Source organism: Trachemys scripta, chromosome 7, assembly GCF_013100865.1.
Source record: "Trachemys scripta elegans isolate TJP31775 chromosome 7, CAS_Tse_1.0, whole genome shotgun sequence".
In the NCBI taxonomy this organism is placed as follows: domain Eukaryota; kingdom Metazoa; phylum Chordata; order Testudines; family Emydidae; genus Trachemys; species Trachemys scripta.
In genome coordinates this window covers 37,602,743-37,614,984 of record NC_048304.1, presented here as the reverse complement: position 1 = coordinate 37,614,984, position 12,242 = coordinate 37,602,743, and the positions used below count along the sequence as shown (strand labels likewise).

Sequence of the window (12,242 nt, the reverse complement as noted above, 5' to 3'; positions counted from 1 at the left end):
GGCATTCTAGCATAAGTAATGGAATCAGCAGCAACTTTTCTTACTTTAATTGAGAGGATGACTCTTGTAAGGAAGATATTTATCATGTAACCCAAACTGGAAATACCAGCCTAATCCTTCCAGTCAAATAGTTTCAATCGTACTGTAAGAGGATCCTGCTTATATCAAGGTGCTCTTCTTTTGAGATGCATTTTCTTTTTCTCTACAGGCAGAGGTCCACAGTGAGGGCAGGGCTGATCACCTCCTCGTATGTATCAAACTCTCTGCATGTGCTTCTGATTTAAGCATCTACCATGTATATTTCTGCTTTGCTTTATGAGGTGTATTAGTGTACTGGTTCCTCAAGTTTTGGCACTCATACATAACTAGTTGAAGTTGTTATGGAGAGGGTTGTTTATTTGTTTTGTTTTTAGGTGTACACCACCAATGTGAATTTTAAGACTTGCATGATTCCTAGAGAGACTTTGTTTGCAATCGTGTGTAAAACCTCCCTTTGTGGTGCATTGTTTCTGTGTTATCAAACTAACTGTATCTTTCGTAATCACCTTCTTTAGTGACTTCAGCTGATTTAAATGGCAATATTTTCTTTTCAATTCTGTCATTGTTTATGATATATTTTCTCTTCCTTTAATTCCAGCACAACGAGTTTAATGTTCCATTCCCCTCACTCAATTCAGGTTAATTGGAAAAAATTCAAGATATGTGAGGTGAACTATGTCTCTTAGGTGTAAGTTATTCCCTGAAAGATATCTGAAGATGTGGAACTCAGTTCTCTAAATGCCATGCACCACAGTTGGTGTAGTTGGTATCAATACATGTGTAGCCTTTTCGCACATCTGGTACCGCACAGGAATGTTTTTGTCAAAGTGGTTAACCATTGATTGGCTCACAACAGAGATTCAGTGGAGGAGGCCCATGATATGCCTGGCTGTGCTGGCCATCAGGGTTTAAATATGGTATGTCCTGGTATTGACCAAAAGGTACAAAAGTCTCCTAAGCAATAAAAAACACTGGGTGAAATCTCAGCCCCATTGAAGTCAATAGGGATTTTGCCATTGACTTAAGTTGAGCCAGGCTATCACAGCAAGTGTATTATTGTCTTGTCTGAATAAGTGAACATATGATATATAGCTATGTAATGTAGTATATACTTCTGAACTATGAGCCAGACCCTATGCCAGTTTATACCAGCGGAAGACAATCCCATAGTTCAGATGTTCTCCGAATATGGGGAAAAGTATCATCTGTACTGAACAATTTTACATGTTATTGCATGCACACACTCTGCAAGCTCATCTAGTACTACGGAGGGGTGCCTGGATGAAGAGGGCAAGTGGATACATGAGAAGTGTCCTTTTGTGAACCTGGGGAAGGTAGGAGTCTCTGTTTGGTGGATAGGGGTTGTAAAATTAGGATTAGGCCCCTTTCCATGTTCCCATTTTTAGGGGAAATATTCAGAAGTAGCAAGTGAAGTTAAGCATGAGAGATGGACCAAAACCAGGCCCTAAATTACAAACCTATTCCAGTTTGGATGGTGTGACAATATACGCAGGATACTCAGAACTGTGAGCCTGACTGTGCACTCTGCACCGGGCACTTCCCTGACCCACTGATCATTTCATACAATTTAAAGCAAATACAAGCTGTTTAATTAACAATTAATTTAAAAAAAGAATAAGGAAAAATGGGAAAGATTAAAGAAAAGCACATCACCCTGCTCTGTGGCAGGGAACATTACAAACAGTGTCTCTGGATGTTAGGGCACTTCACAGTCTGTTCCTTGTAGGTCCCAGGTCTCCTTCGTAGGCCCTGGCTGTGCTGCAGGGATGCTGCAGGTTGAACACTTGCAATGGTGGTGGCCACACACCTCCGGGCTTTAGGTGGTGGGACCCTTCTTCCCAGTGTCAGCCCCCCGTCGGGTTAAGATCCCCCTCCCAGTCCAGCCTACAAGGATCCTTGGCTGGGGGTGTCTTTCTGCGCTGGGCCCTTTGCCCAAGGTCCCCCCTTGGCTGGCCCCAGTTGCTCACCACACTTGCCTCTCTGGCTGCAGCTCTGCTCCCAGCACAGGATCTGCTCTCCCTGGGCCATGTCTCTGGTTCTGTGGCTGTAGCTCTGCTCCCAGCACTGACCTGCTTCCTGGGCTGCTTTTCTGGCCCCTCTGGATCTGGCACAGTTCTGTTCCCTAGCTCAGCTTGGGCCCCTGCTTGCTCCTTAGCTCGGCCCCACTCTGTCTGACCCAGGCAATTCCAGCTCACATGGAGGACGGGACCCACCCCCTAGCCTCCTGACTCCCTGGTTAGCCTGCTCGCCCTGTCAATCAGGCTGACTTGGAGCATTGGCCTCTCCCCATTGTTCCTGGGGTCTGTCAGTCTCAGGGTCCTGATTTCCCATCGACCCTTCCCCTTTTAGTGCTGGGAGCTAGCCAACCAAAACACCCCCGCTGAATATTAGTAAGGGGACAACAGTCCCCTTACACAAATAAAACAAAACAAATATATTCTACTGACTGAAATTTAATTTCAGCAAGTTACAATCTTTGTCTAAACAGATTTCTCACTTACATCAAGTTTCCAGCAGCTCTTGCCTTTCAGTCCACGAAGATTCAGCCTTCATAGGCTCAGAGCATGATGTACCCTGTCGTCCCCTCAGTGATGGATAATTAAAAGGTCTTTTTGCTTCCCTTATATTGCTCAACGTCCATTATCTCTGCCTCGAGAGCCAGGAAGGCTTCCTGGTGTGCAGATTCTGTCCCCTGGCATTATTGTTAAACAGGCTTCTCCCCGCTTAGTTTAGTTTGATGGCTTTGTTTACTTTATATGTAAATATGCTTCTATACTCCTGTGCCTATAACTAAATCAGTAAGACAGGTAAACACACATTCCTTTGTGTAGGGCACACTAGATTCATGCACTGCGTCCCAAACACATTTTAAGAACATATTTTCAGCGCCCATCTAGAACTTTTTGTATAGAATACATACATACATTACACAATTATTTTTGCGACCAGCATGTCACTAGTTTATATATGGAACCTTACATGATACCTTTGTGATATATATTGTGATAACAGTACGTTGGGGCACAGCCCTGATGAGAGTCATGGTATGGTGTGCCCTCTACCAGCTGGTATTGAGGGGCTGTCAGGGTCACAGATGGTGGGGTAAAGTTTGACCAGTTCTGTCCTTGTTCTTACTGTGCTCCTGGTCTTGTTCTTACACTAGACCCAATCCGTCTGATGTGGGGTCAGTTAAACTACTGCAAAAAAGTCTGTTCTTGTGGAATTTTTGTGTGTGAATTGAGGTAATACAATTAGAGCAGACGTACTGGCTAGGGTTGCCATATTTCCAAAAGCAAAAAAGAGGACACTGGGGGGGGGGAGGAGCCCTGCTCTAGCCCCATCCCTGCCCCGCCCCCATCCACTCCCTCCCACTTCCCACCCCCTGATTGCCCCCCTCAGAATCCCCAATCCCCCCCCCCCATTCGTTGTCCCCTGACTGCCCCCTCCTGGGACCCCTGCCACTAACTGCCCCCTAGGACTCCACCCCCTATCTAAGCCGCCCTGCTTCTTGTCCCCTGACTGCCCCCTCCTGAGAACCCCCTACGACCCTACCTGTCCCCTGACAGCCCCGACCCTTATCCACACCCCAACCCCATATTCACACCCCCACCCCCAGACAGACCCCCGGGGACTCCCATGTCCTATCCAACTGCTCCCCACCCCCTGACAGGACCCCCAGAACTCCTGACCCATCCGAACCCCTCTGCTACCTGCCTGCCTTGATCCCTCTCCACACCCCTGCCCCCCTGACAGCCCCCCCAGAACCCCAGACCCATCTAACCCCCCCTGCTCCCTGTCCCTGACTGTCCCAACCTCTCTCCACACTCCTGCCCCCCTTACAGTCCCCCCCCCAAACTCCCGACCCATCCAACCCCCCTCTCCCTGTCCCCTGACCAGGGCCAGCTTTAAAGAGCCCAGGAATCGGGCTGCACTCCGGCCAGGGTTGCGGGGCTTGGGGCCGGGCCTGAGGTGCTCGGCTGGGGCTGGACCGGCATGCTCGGCCGGAACCAGGGCTGGTGCTGCTGGGGCCTGAGCCGGGCTGGGCCAGGAGTGCTCGGCCAGAACCAGGGCTGGCACTGCTGGGGCCCGAGCCGGGCCGGGCCGAGGGTGCTCGGCCGGAACCGGGGCCGGAGCCGCTGGGGCCCGAGCTGGGCCGGAGCCGCTGGGGCCTCTGGGCGCCACTCGGCCCGGGCCGGAGGGAGCTGCTCGGCCAGGGCCACGCCGCCCCAGAGCTCTCCTCCTCGCCCCCCCCCACCCCAGCTTACCTGCTGCTGCCTCCTGCTTGCCCCTGCTCTTTTCAGACTTCCCGCAAGATCTGATTTGCGGGAAGCAGGGGAGGGGGAGGAGCAGGTGGGTGGAGCGTTCAGGGGAGTGGAGGAGGGGGAAGACAGCTGCGGGGCCGGACAGCGTGGTAAGGCTGCAGGGGATGGGGGGAGCCGGGAAGGGGCTTTGAGTGCCCAGCAGCGCTAGGCCGCCGCTTTTCTGTCTATAAATAGCCTACCGTGGGGGAAATCCCGGACATTTTTAGATTTTTAAAAATCCCTCCCGGACGGCTATTTATAGACCGAAAAGCTGGACATGTCCGGGGAAATCAGGCCATATGGTAGCCCTAGTACTGGCCTTACTACTACAATTTTGGATTTGAGATAGTTCAGAGAAGTTTAATTGGGAGTTTTGCATGTGAAACGAATGCAGTAAATGTCCTATTCCTGACATTTAGCTCTACATTACAGTATATTGCATTTGTTGTCATTCAGAGGTCTGTTATGAATTTATTTTTTGCTATAATCTCAATTGTAAATATATTGTAATCTGATAACAGTTCTTTGAGTAAAATTCAGTCTTGTTAGAGTTCAGTCATTTGCATTGTAATTTTGGTTCAAATTAATTTGAAATGTGCAAACTATTGATTTTTGTTTAGGTTGGGAATAACTACAGGAGCAAAGAGGGGGAAAAAATCTGTTTTTGAACTATTTCTGAACAGTAAAAAGCTACAGTAACACATCCCGAGTGCAGTAATACATCCCACCAACCACATGATATTTAGCTGTTCATAGGCAGGCTTGAAGGGTTACAAAAAGTCACAATAAAAACTTTTAGTTCCTCATATGATACTTGCTTACCTAGAAAATAAATCCAGTTGTAAAATTAGTGAAGCATAACAACATAATTTCTTGCATACTTAGCTATAAGAATTCTGCCAAAATGAACTGAGGAAAATTATTTAAAACTACAACATTTTAGCACCTAAGGATTCCAGACTATATGGACCACATTCCAATTTATAGTTCAGAATTTAAAACAATATAAAAGTTACAAACTTACCAAGATTGTGCTAATGCATTTATATTTAATTGTTCCAAAAAAGAATGTATATTGATATTAATTGTGATTAAATCTAGAAAATGTTAATGTGATTTTTTTTCTATATGCAGACTTACCCTCTTTTAGTAAACTTTCTGGAAAAACATGAAAATGTGATTAAGCTTTTTATTTATATAAATATGTATAGCCAGGCATACATATTTATCTCAAAATTTGCTTTATATAATTCCATTTATCATGGCATATTAAGCTAAAAGATCTGCTGTTATATATCTTGTTGGATGACTTAGAAAAGGAATTTTTAATGCAATTTTAAATATAGAAGAGGCAAGGAGATGACAAGAGCACATGATATAGGGAAGGGAACTGAAATTTACCCAATCTGTTTCTTTCTCTCCTTTTATTGCTGCTAAAATGCAGTGTAACAACTCTGTTTACACCATTATAGTTAATGTTTTATCACCACTTAATCATTAATTCCTAATCTCATGGAGTTAGAATTTGACTATAACACTTTTCACTGGGTTGAAATGTGGCAAATAAAGTCAAAGCCAGTAAGCAAATACTTGGTTGTTTGTATCTTTAAAGAAAACAGAAGAAACTTAATGTGGACTAGTACCTTTTGGATATTTTCTAAGAAATACAGGTAAGGAAGATGAATGGTTCAAGGACCTGGTAATAGAATATGTAGCTTTTTACCTCAAGGCCACTGATACAAATCCTGATAGGCTGCTAGTGAGAGTTATTACCCTTTATAGCTGTTTGATTCACTATGTAAAAACTCAGTGGTTGTGGTGGGTCCCTACAATATTTATATACGCAATACAAAGAGTCATTGAAATGTATTTTAGGCAGACTTGCCAACTTTCCTGAATTAATTGTGAAAGATGCGATTTTGAAGTAAAATTAAGCCTGACTCAAGATCTCGTGATAGAACGAAATGTCAGATTTTTTTTCCCCAGCTGTGGCTGAAAACAAAAATCCTGACTTTTGAGAGTTATAAACCAAGATCATGAGTCAGACTTAATAATTTTACTTAGAAATCGCTGTCAGCCCCAGACAGCCAGGGCCACTGCTGTCAGCCCACCCTGGGCGGACAATGGGAGCCTGGCCGTCAGGGGAGGACAGCGGGAGCCACTCCTCGTGGGGCCCCTGTGAGGAGAGTCTCCTATTGTCAGCTAGCTTTGGCCTGCCAGGGCTCCCGCTCTCAGCCAGACCTGGGTAGCGGGGGCTGATAGCAGGAGCCACAGCCACTTGGAGATGACAGTGGGAGCCCTTCTTCACAGGGCCCCTGAGGAGAGGCTCCTGCTGTTAGCCCTGGGTGGCTGGGGCTCCTGTTGTCAGCCAGATATGTGAATTGAGAGCACTTTAAAGGCTCAGAAACTGGAAGGAAAATAAAGAGAACTCACATTTCATTTTTAAAAAATCCTCATGATTTTTAAGCCAATCTCGTGATTTTCGGGGGGGTCTGACTCAAGACTTTCCAATGGCGAGGGTTAGTCACAGTTTATGTCTAATTCAGACTCATGCAGGTTCTTTAATTATAGCTGAAAACAAAGGAATTTACAAAATATGTTAAATACATGACATAAATTGTCCAAAGTAAGGACATTCTAGGCTTGCAACAGTTAGTAATGTTCTTGTGTATTAAAATTCCAAATTTTCCATTGTGCTGAAAATTTACATCACTGTGACTCCAGAAGGGCAGAAGCTGATTGTCAGAGAATATTAATCCGTTTCCATCATTGTTTAATAGAGCTGATTATGCAGTCCCTATGCAGGGTAAAACTTCCATTATCTTCAGTGGGAGATTTGCCCTGGATAGGGACTGCATAGGGACTCAGGATCCCCTGTAGTTAATACCTGAAGAAGATTATATGCAATCTTTCAAATGCTGGACTCCATTTTTGTGTCTACAAATTATAGGTGCAATCAAATGAAGCAACAGCACTGAAGGTACAAAAATAGGAGCTGGTTACAGCAAGGCTGACAATATTATTTAAAATTCTTCTGATCTACTTCCTGGCTGAATGGTGTTCCTGAGAAATGCTAGAGTGACACACTGCTGAGGTGGAAGGACAAGGGGAAAGTCAGCTGCGTCAATTAGGGTGACTGGGTGTCCAGTTTTCGACCAGAACACCTGATTGAAAAGGGATCCAGGTGGCTCGGGTCAGCACCACTGACCGGGCTGTTGACTGTTTGGTTGGTGGCACTGCGCAGTGGGGCTAACAGTATTCCTGCTAGCCTCCATGTTGCGCAGCTCCCAGCGGGCTCCACACGCTGCCACTGTCCCAGCAAGCAGCTGGCATGTCCCCCCTTTGGCTCCTACGCGTAGGGGCAGCCAGGGGGCTCCGTCCCAAGTGCCACCCCCGCAGCTCCCATTGGCCAGGAACCGCAGCCAATGGGAGCTGTGGGGGCGGCGCCGGCGTGCGGATGGGGCAGCGCACAGAGCCGCTTGGCCACGCCTCCATGTAGGCGGTAGGAGCTGGAGGAGGGACATACTGGTGCTTCTGGGACCTGCTTGAGGTAAGCACCGCCCAGAGCCTGCACTCCTGATATCCTCCCGGGCCCCAACCCCCTGCCTCAGCCCTGATCCCCCTCCCTCCCAACGAACCCCTCGATCCCAGCCCAGAGCACCCTCCTGCATCCGAAAACCCTCATCCCCAGCCCCACCCCAGAGCTCGCACCCCCAGCCGGAGCCCTCACTCCCCTCCCCGTGTCCCACCCTCCTGCCCCAGCCCTGATCCCTCTCCTGCCCTCCAAACCCCTCAGTCCCAGCCTGGAACACATTCCTGCACCCCAAATGCCTCATCCCCAGCCCCACCCCAGAGCCTGCACCCCCAGCTGGAGCCCTCAGCCCCCCGCACTCCAATCCCCTGCCCCAGCCATGATCCCCTTCCTGCCCTCCAAACCCCTCAGTCCCAACCCGGAGCACCCTTCTTTATCCCAAACCCCTCATCCCCATCCCCACCCCAGAGTCTATACCCCCTGCCAGAGCCCTCACCCCCTCCTGCACCCCAGCCCCCTGAGCCAACTCGGTGAAAATGAATGAGTGCATGAAGGTGCGGAGAACGAGCAACGGGGGGGTGGAATGGAGTGAGCAGCGGGCGGGGCATCGGAAAAGGCGCAGAGCAGGGACAGGGCAAAGATTTTGTGCGAGTAGAAAGTTGGCAACCCTAGTGACAATAAGCACCTCACTCCCTGCCAGCCGGTCATAATGTTCCTGTTCTCATAGGCAAAGGCAAGGTGCTATACATGCAATCTTGTGCTGATGAAAAAACTAGAAATATTGGCTCCAGAATGAAGGAATTGGGAAATCAAGGCAAGACCCAGGGAGAAATAGTTCAGGGTGGGGAAGTGGGGAGCAGAGGGAGTGGCGGGTGGCTTACTGCCATAGAAAAAGGAAAAATCCAAGAGAGAACATGATAAACATTCTACACATTAAAATGAAAAGCACTCTGTTCTGTTTTAATTTGCATGGATGTTGAGCAAGCTTGGAACATTGCAAGATTTATTGCTATAGAATACTGTACATTTGTAACAAGGTAAGGACTTAGCAGTATTTTGTATTGAAATGTTAACCCTGTGTCTCCTGTTTGAAGTTTTCCATGTTGTATGTGCACTCAGCACACAAAAATATCAGCCCTTAGGAGAGAAGAGAGATAAAATGACACACACACAAGCAGCATTCTTATTAAATCAGTTTAGTAAAGATAACTGAAAGAACGCCTTCTTCTGAATAGGAAATTTGAACAGATTTGCATCTAACTAAATTCTATACTGCTGTCAAAGAAGCCTCTAAGAAAAGACTATGAAAAGGTGATTTGCTTGTGGAAACTGCAAGGAGGTTTGGGTGACACCAGGCTTAAAATAACTGCTGGGTGTGTCAGTGACATTTCTTTGGTTTGTTACAGAATATTAGGGTTGGGACAGCATATGTAAATTTGTTTATAATGGCATTGTTCTCTTTAAGGGGAAAGGGAAGTTATTTTTTAATACTAGAATGCAGGAGCAGAGTGGATGCCAAGGAGGAATGATCTGCGTTTACTAGATGGAGAGTGCTGTATGACTGTGCAGGTCTATTTAGATGCTGACAGGAGTGAACACAAAGCGACAATACATCAAGTACATAAAAGGTTGTTACAAGAAGGAGGGAGTTGATCTTCTTAACCTCTGAGGATAGGACAAGAAGCGAATGGGCTTAAATTGCAGCAAGGGTGGTTTAGGTTGGACATTAGGAAAAACTTCCTAACTGTCAGAGTGGTTAAGCACTGGAATAAATTGCCTAGGGAGGTGGTGGAATCTCCATCATTGGAGATTTTTAAGAGCAGGTTGGACAAACACCTGTCAGGAATGGTCTAGAGCAGTGCTTCTCAAAGTCGGGCTGCCGCTTGTTCAGGGAAAGCCCCTGGTGGTCTGGGCTGGTTTGTTTACCTACCGCATCTGCAGGTTCGGCCGATCGCGGCTCCCACTGGCCACGGTTCGCTACTCCAGGCCAATGGGAACTGTGGGAAGGACGGCCAGCACATCCCTCGGCCCGCGCTGCTTCCCGCAGCCCCCATTGGCCGGGGACGGCAAACAGCAGCCAGTGGGAGCTGCGATCAGCTGAACCTGCGGCCGCAGCAGGTAAACAAACCAGCTCGGACCACCAGGGGCTTTCCCTGAACAAGCGGCGGCGGCCTGACTTTGAAAAGCACTGGTCTAAATAATACTTAGTCCTGCCTTGAATGCAGCTGACTGGACTAGATGATCTCTTGAGGTCCCTTCCAGTTCTATGATTCTATGATCTCCATGCAATTTCAGTCCATTCTGTATTGTTGTACAGATAAGGTCTGTTCTGGGCCTTCTGGGTAATCTGTTTCATAGTTACTATAATTATGTTCTGTGTTTTCTGTTCTATAGTTACTATAGTTTCTTGGTCTTCTCTGAAATGCACTGCAGGAAGCCCTTTGAAAAAATGAAGTAGAAAATTCCTAACCATAACCATACTATTTCTATAAAGGCCAAGGGATACAGTAAGTGAAAAAAGTGAAAAATTGGCCCAAAGAAATTTTTTATGAGCAAAAAGTTGTGAATTCAACATAAGAAAATGTTTACCATAAAAGTGAATTTTCAAGATGGTTTTTATATGTTAATTAATTCTAAAATAAAGTAGCAGATTGTTTTTATAGCTAGTACAACTGTGTTAAGTGATTCATGGTATATTTCTTCTCAAATTGTTAGTATTCAGTCATAATCAGGTTTTGAAAAATGCTAAGTTACTATTACTCTGAGACTCTCCTTTATGGTAGTTAATCTTCACAATTTTCCTAAGAAAAACTTCAGCATATTTTTCTTTTGTGATGAAATATAGAGTACAATGCATGTTATTGTGCAATTATATTGCAGCCCAAAAGAAGCAGGAATGGGGGAAGATATTCTTGCTCTGGAACCCAACAAAGTATTCAGAAGTGGCACTGTATGAGCTAACTTCATGTTAGTGCACAATTCATAACTGAGTCACTGACTCCCTTTAGGTATTTCTCTCTATGTTGCAGAATCCTAAAATTTCAGTCTCAATAGCAAGCTCCCATGCATATGTCCTGATGTGGCATTGTCTGCACAGGCATTCTGAAGTCACTTCAAAGTCAATATGACTTTTTTGGTAAGATGTATGGGAAGACATACATGACTATCCAGATATACATGACTATCCAGACATCTGTTGGGAAAATAACACAGCAGGGCACAGATTATCCAACAAGTTCTTGGAATGTATTGGAGACAATTTTTTTTATTTCAGAAGGTAGAGAAAGCTATTGGGGGGAGGGTGTTCTAGATTTGATTTTGACACATAGGGAAGAACTGGTTGAGAATTTGAAAGTGGAAGGCAACTTGGGAGAAAGTGATCATGAAATGGTAGAGTTCACGATTCTAAGGAATGGTAGGAAGGAGAACAGCACAATGAAGACAATGGATTTCGAGAAGGCAGACTTTAGCAAACTCAGGGAGTTGGTAGGTAAAATCCCATGGGAAGCACGGGGAAAAACAATTGAAAACAGTTGGCAGTTTTTCAAAAAGACATTATTAAGGGCACAAGAGCAAGCTATCCCACTGCATAGGAGAGATAGGAAGTATGGCAAGAGACCACGCTGGCTTAACCAGGAGATCTTCAATGATCTAAAATTCAAAAAAGAGTCCTACAAAAAGTGGAAACTCGATCAAGCTACGAAGGATGAATATAAACAAATAACACAAGTATGTAGGGACAAATTAGAAAAGCCAAGGCACAAAATGAGATCAACCTATCTAGGGACATAAAAGGAAACAAGAAAACATTCTACAAATACATTGGAAGCAAGAGGAAGACCAAGGACAGAGTAGGCCTGTTACTCGATGCGGGGGGGAAGACAATAACAGAAAATGTGGAAATGGCATAGGTACTTAATGACTTCTTTGTTTCGGTTTTCACTAAGAAGGTTGGTGGCGATTGGACGTCTAAAATAGTGAATGCCAGTGAAACCGAGCTAGGATCAGAGCCTAAAATAGGGAAAAAACAAGTCAAAAATTACTTAGACAAGTTAGATGTCTTCAAATCACCAGGGCCTGATGAAATGCATCCTAGAATACTCAAGGAGCTGACTGACGAGATATCTGAGCCATTAGCAATTATCTTTGAAAAGTCCTGGAAGACGGGAGACATTCCAGAAGACTGGAAAAAGGAAAATATAGTGCCCATCTATAAAAAGGGAAATAAGGACAACCTGGGGAATTGCAGACCAGTCAGCTTAACTTCTGTACCTGGAAAGATAATGGAGCAAATAATTAAGCAATTTGCAAACACCTACAAGATAATAAGGTGATAAATAACATTTCTC

At 45.7% G+C, this 12,242-nt stretch overlaps 1 protein-coding gene across 2 annotated transcripts in view; it reads left to right on the top strand.

Moving 5' to 3' along the window:
- The window catches only part of PPARG (peroxisome proliferator activated receptor gamma), a 108,328-nt gene that overhangs the window by 21,562 nt on the left and 74,524 nt on the right, over positions 1-12,242 (top strand). The window contains exon 2 of one of the 2 annotated variants that reach the window (XM_034777141.1): positions 209-247. The exons of the other annotated variant lie outside the window; for it this stretch is intronic. The gene's annotated coding sequence lies outside the window, so the exon portion shown is untranslated. The remainder of the gene's footprint in view (positions 1-208; positions 248-12,242) is intronic. 2 annotated transcript variants of the gene reach the window in all.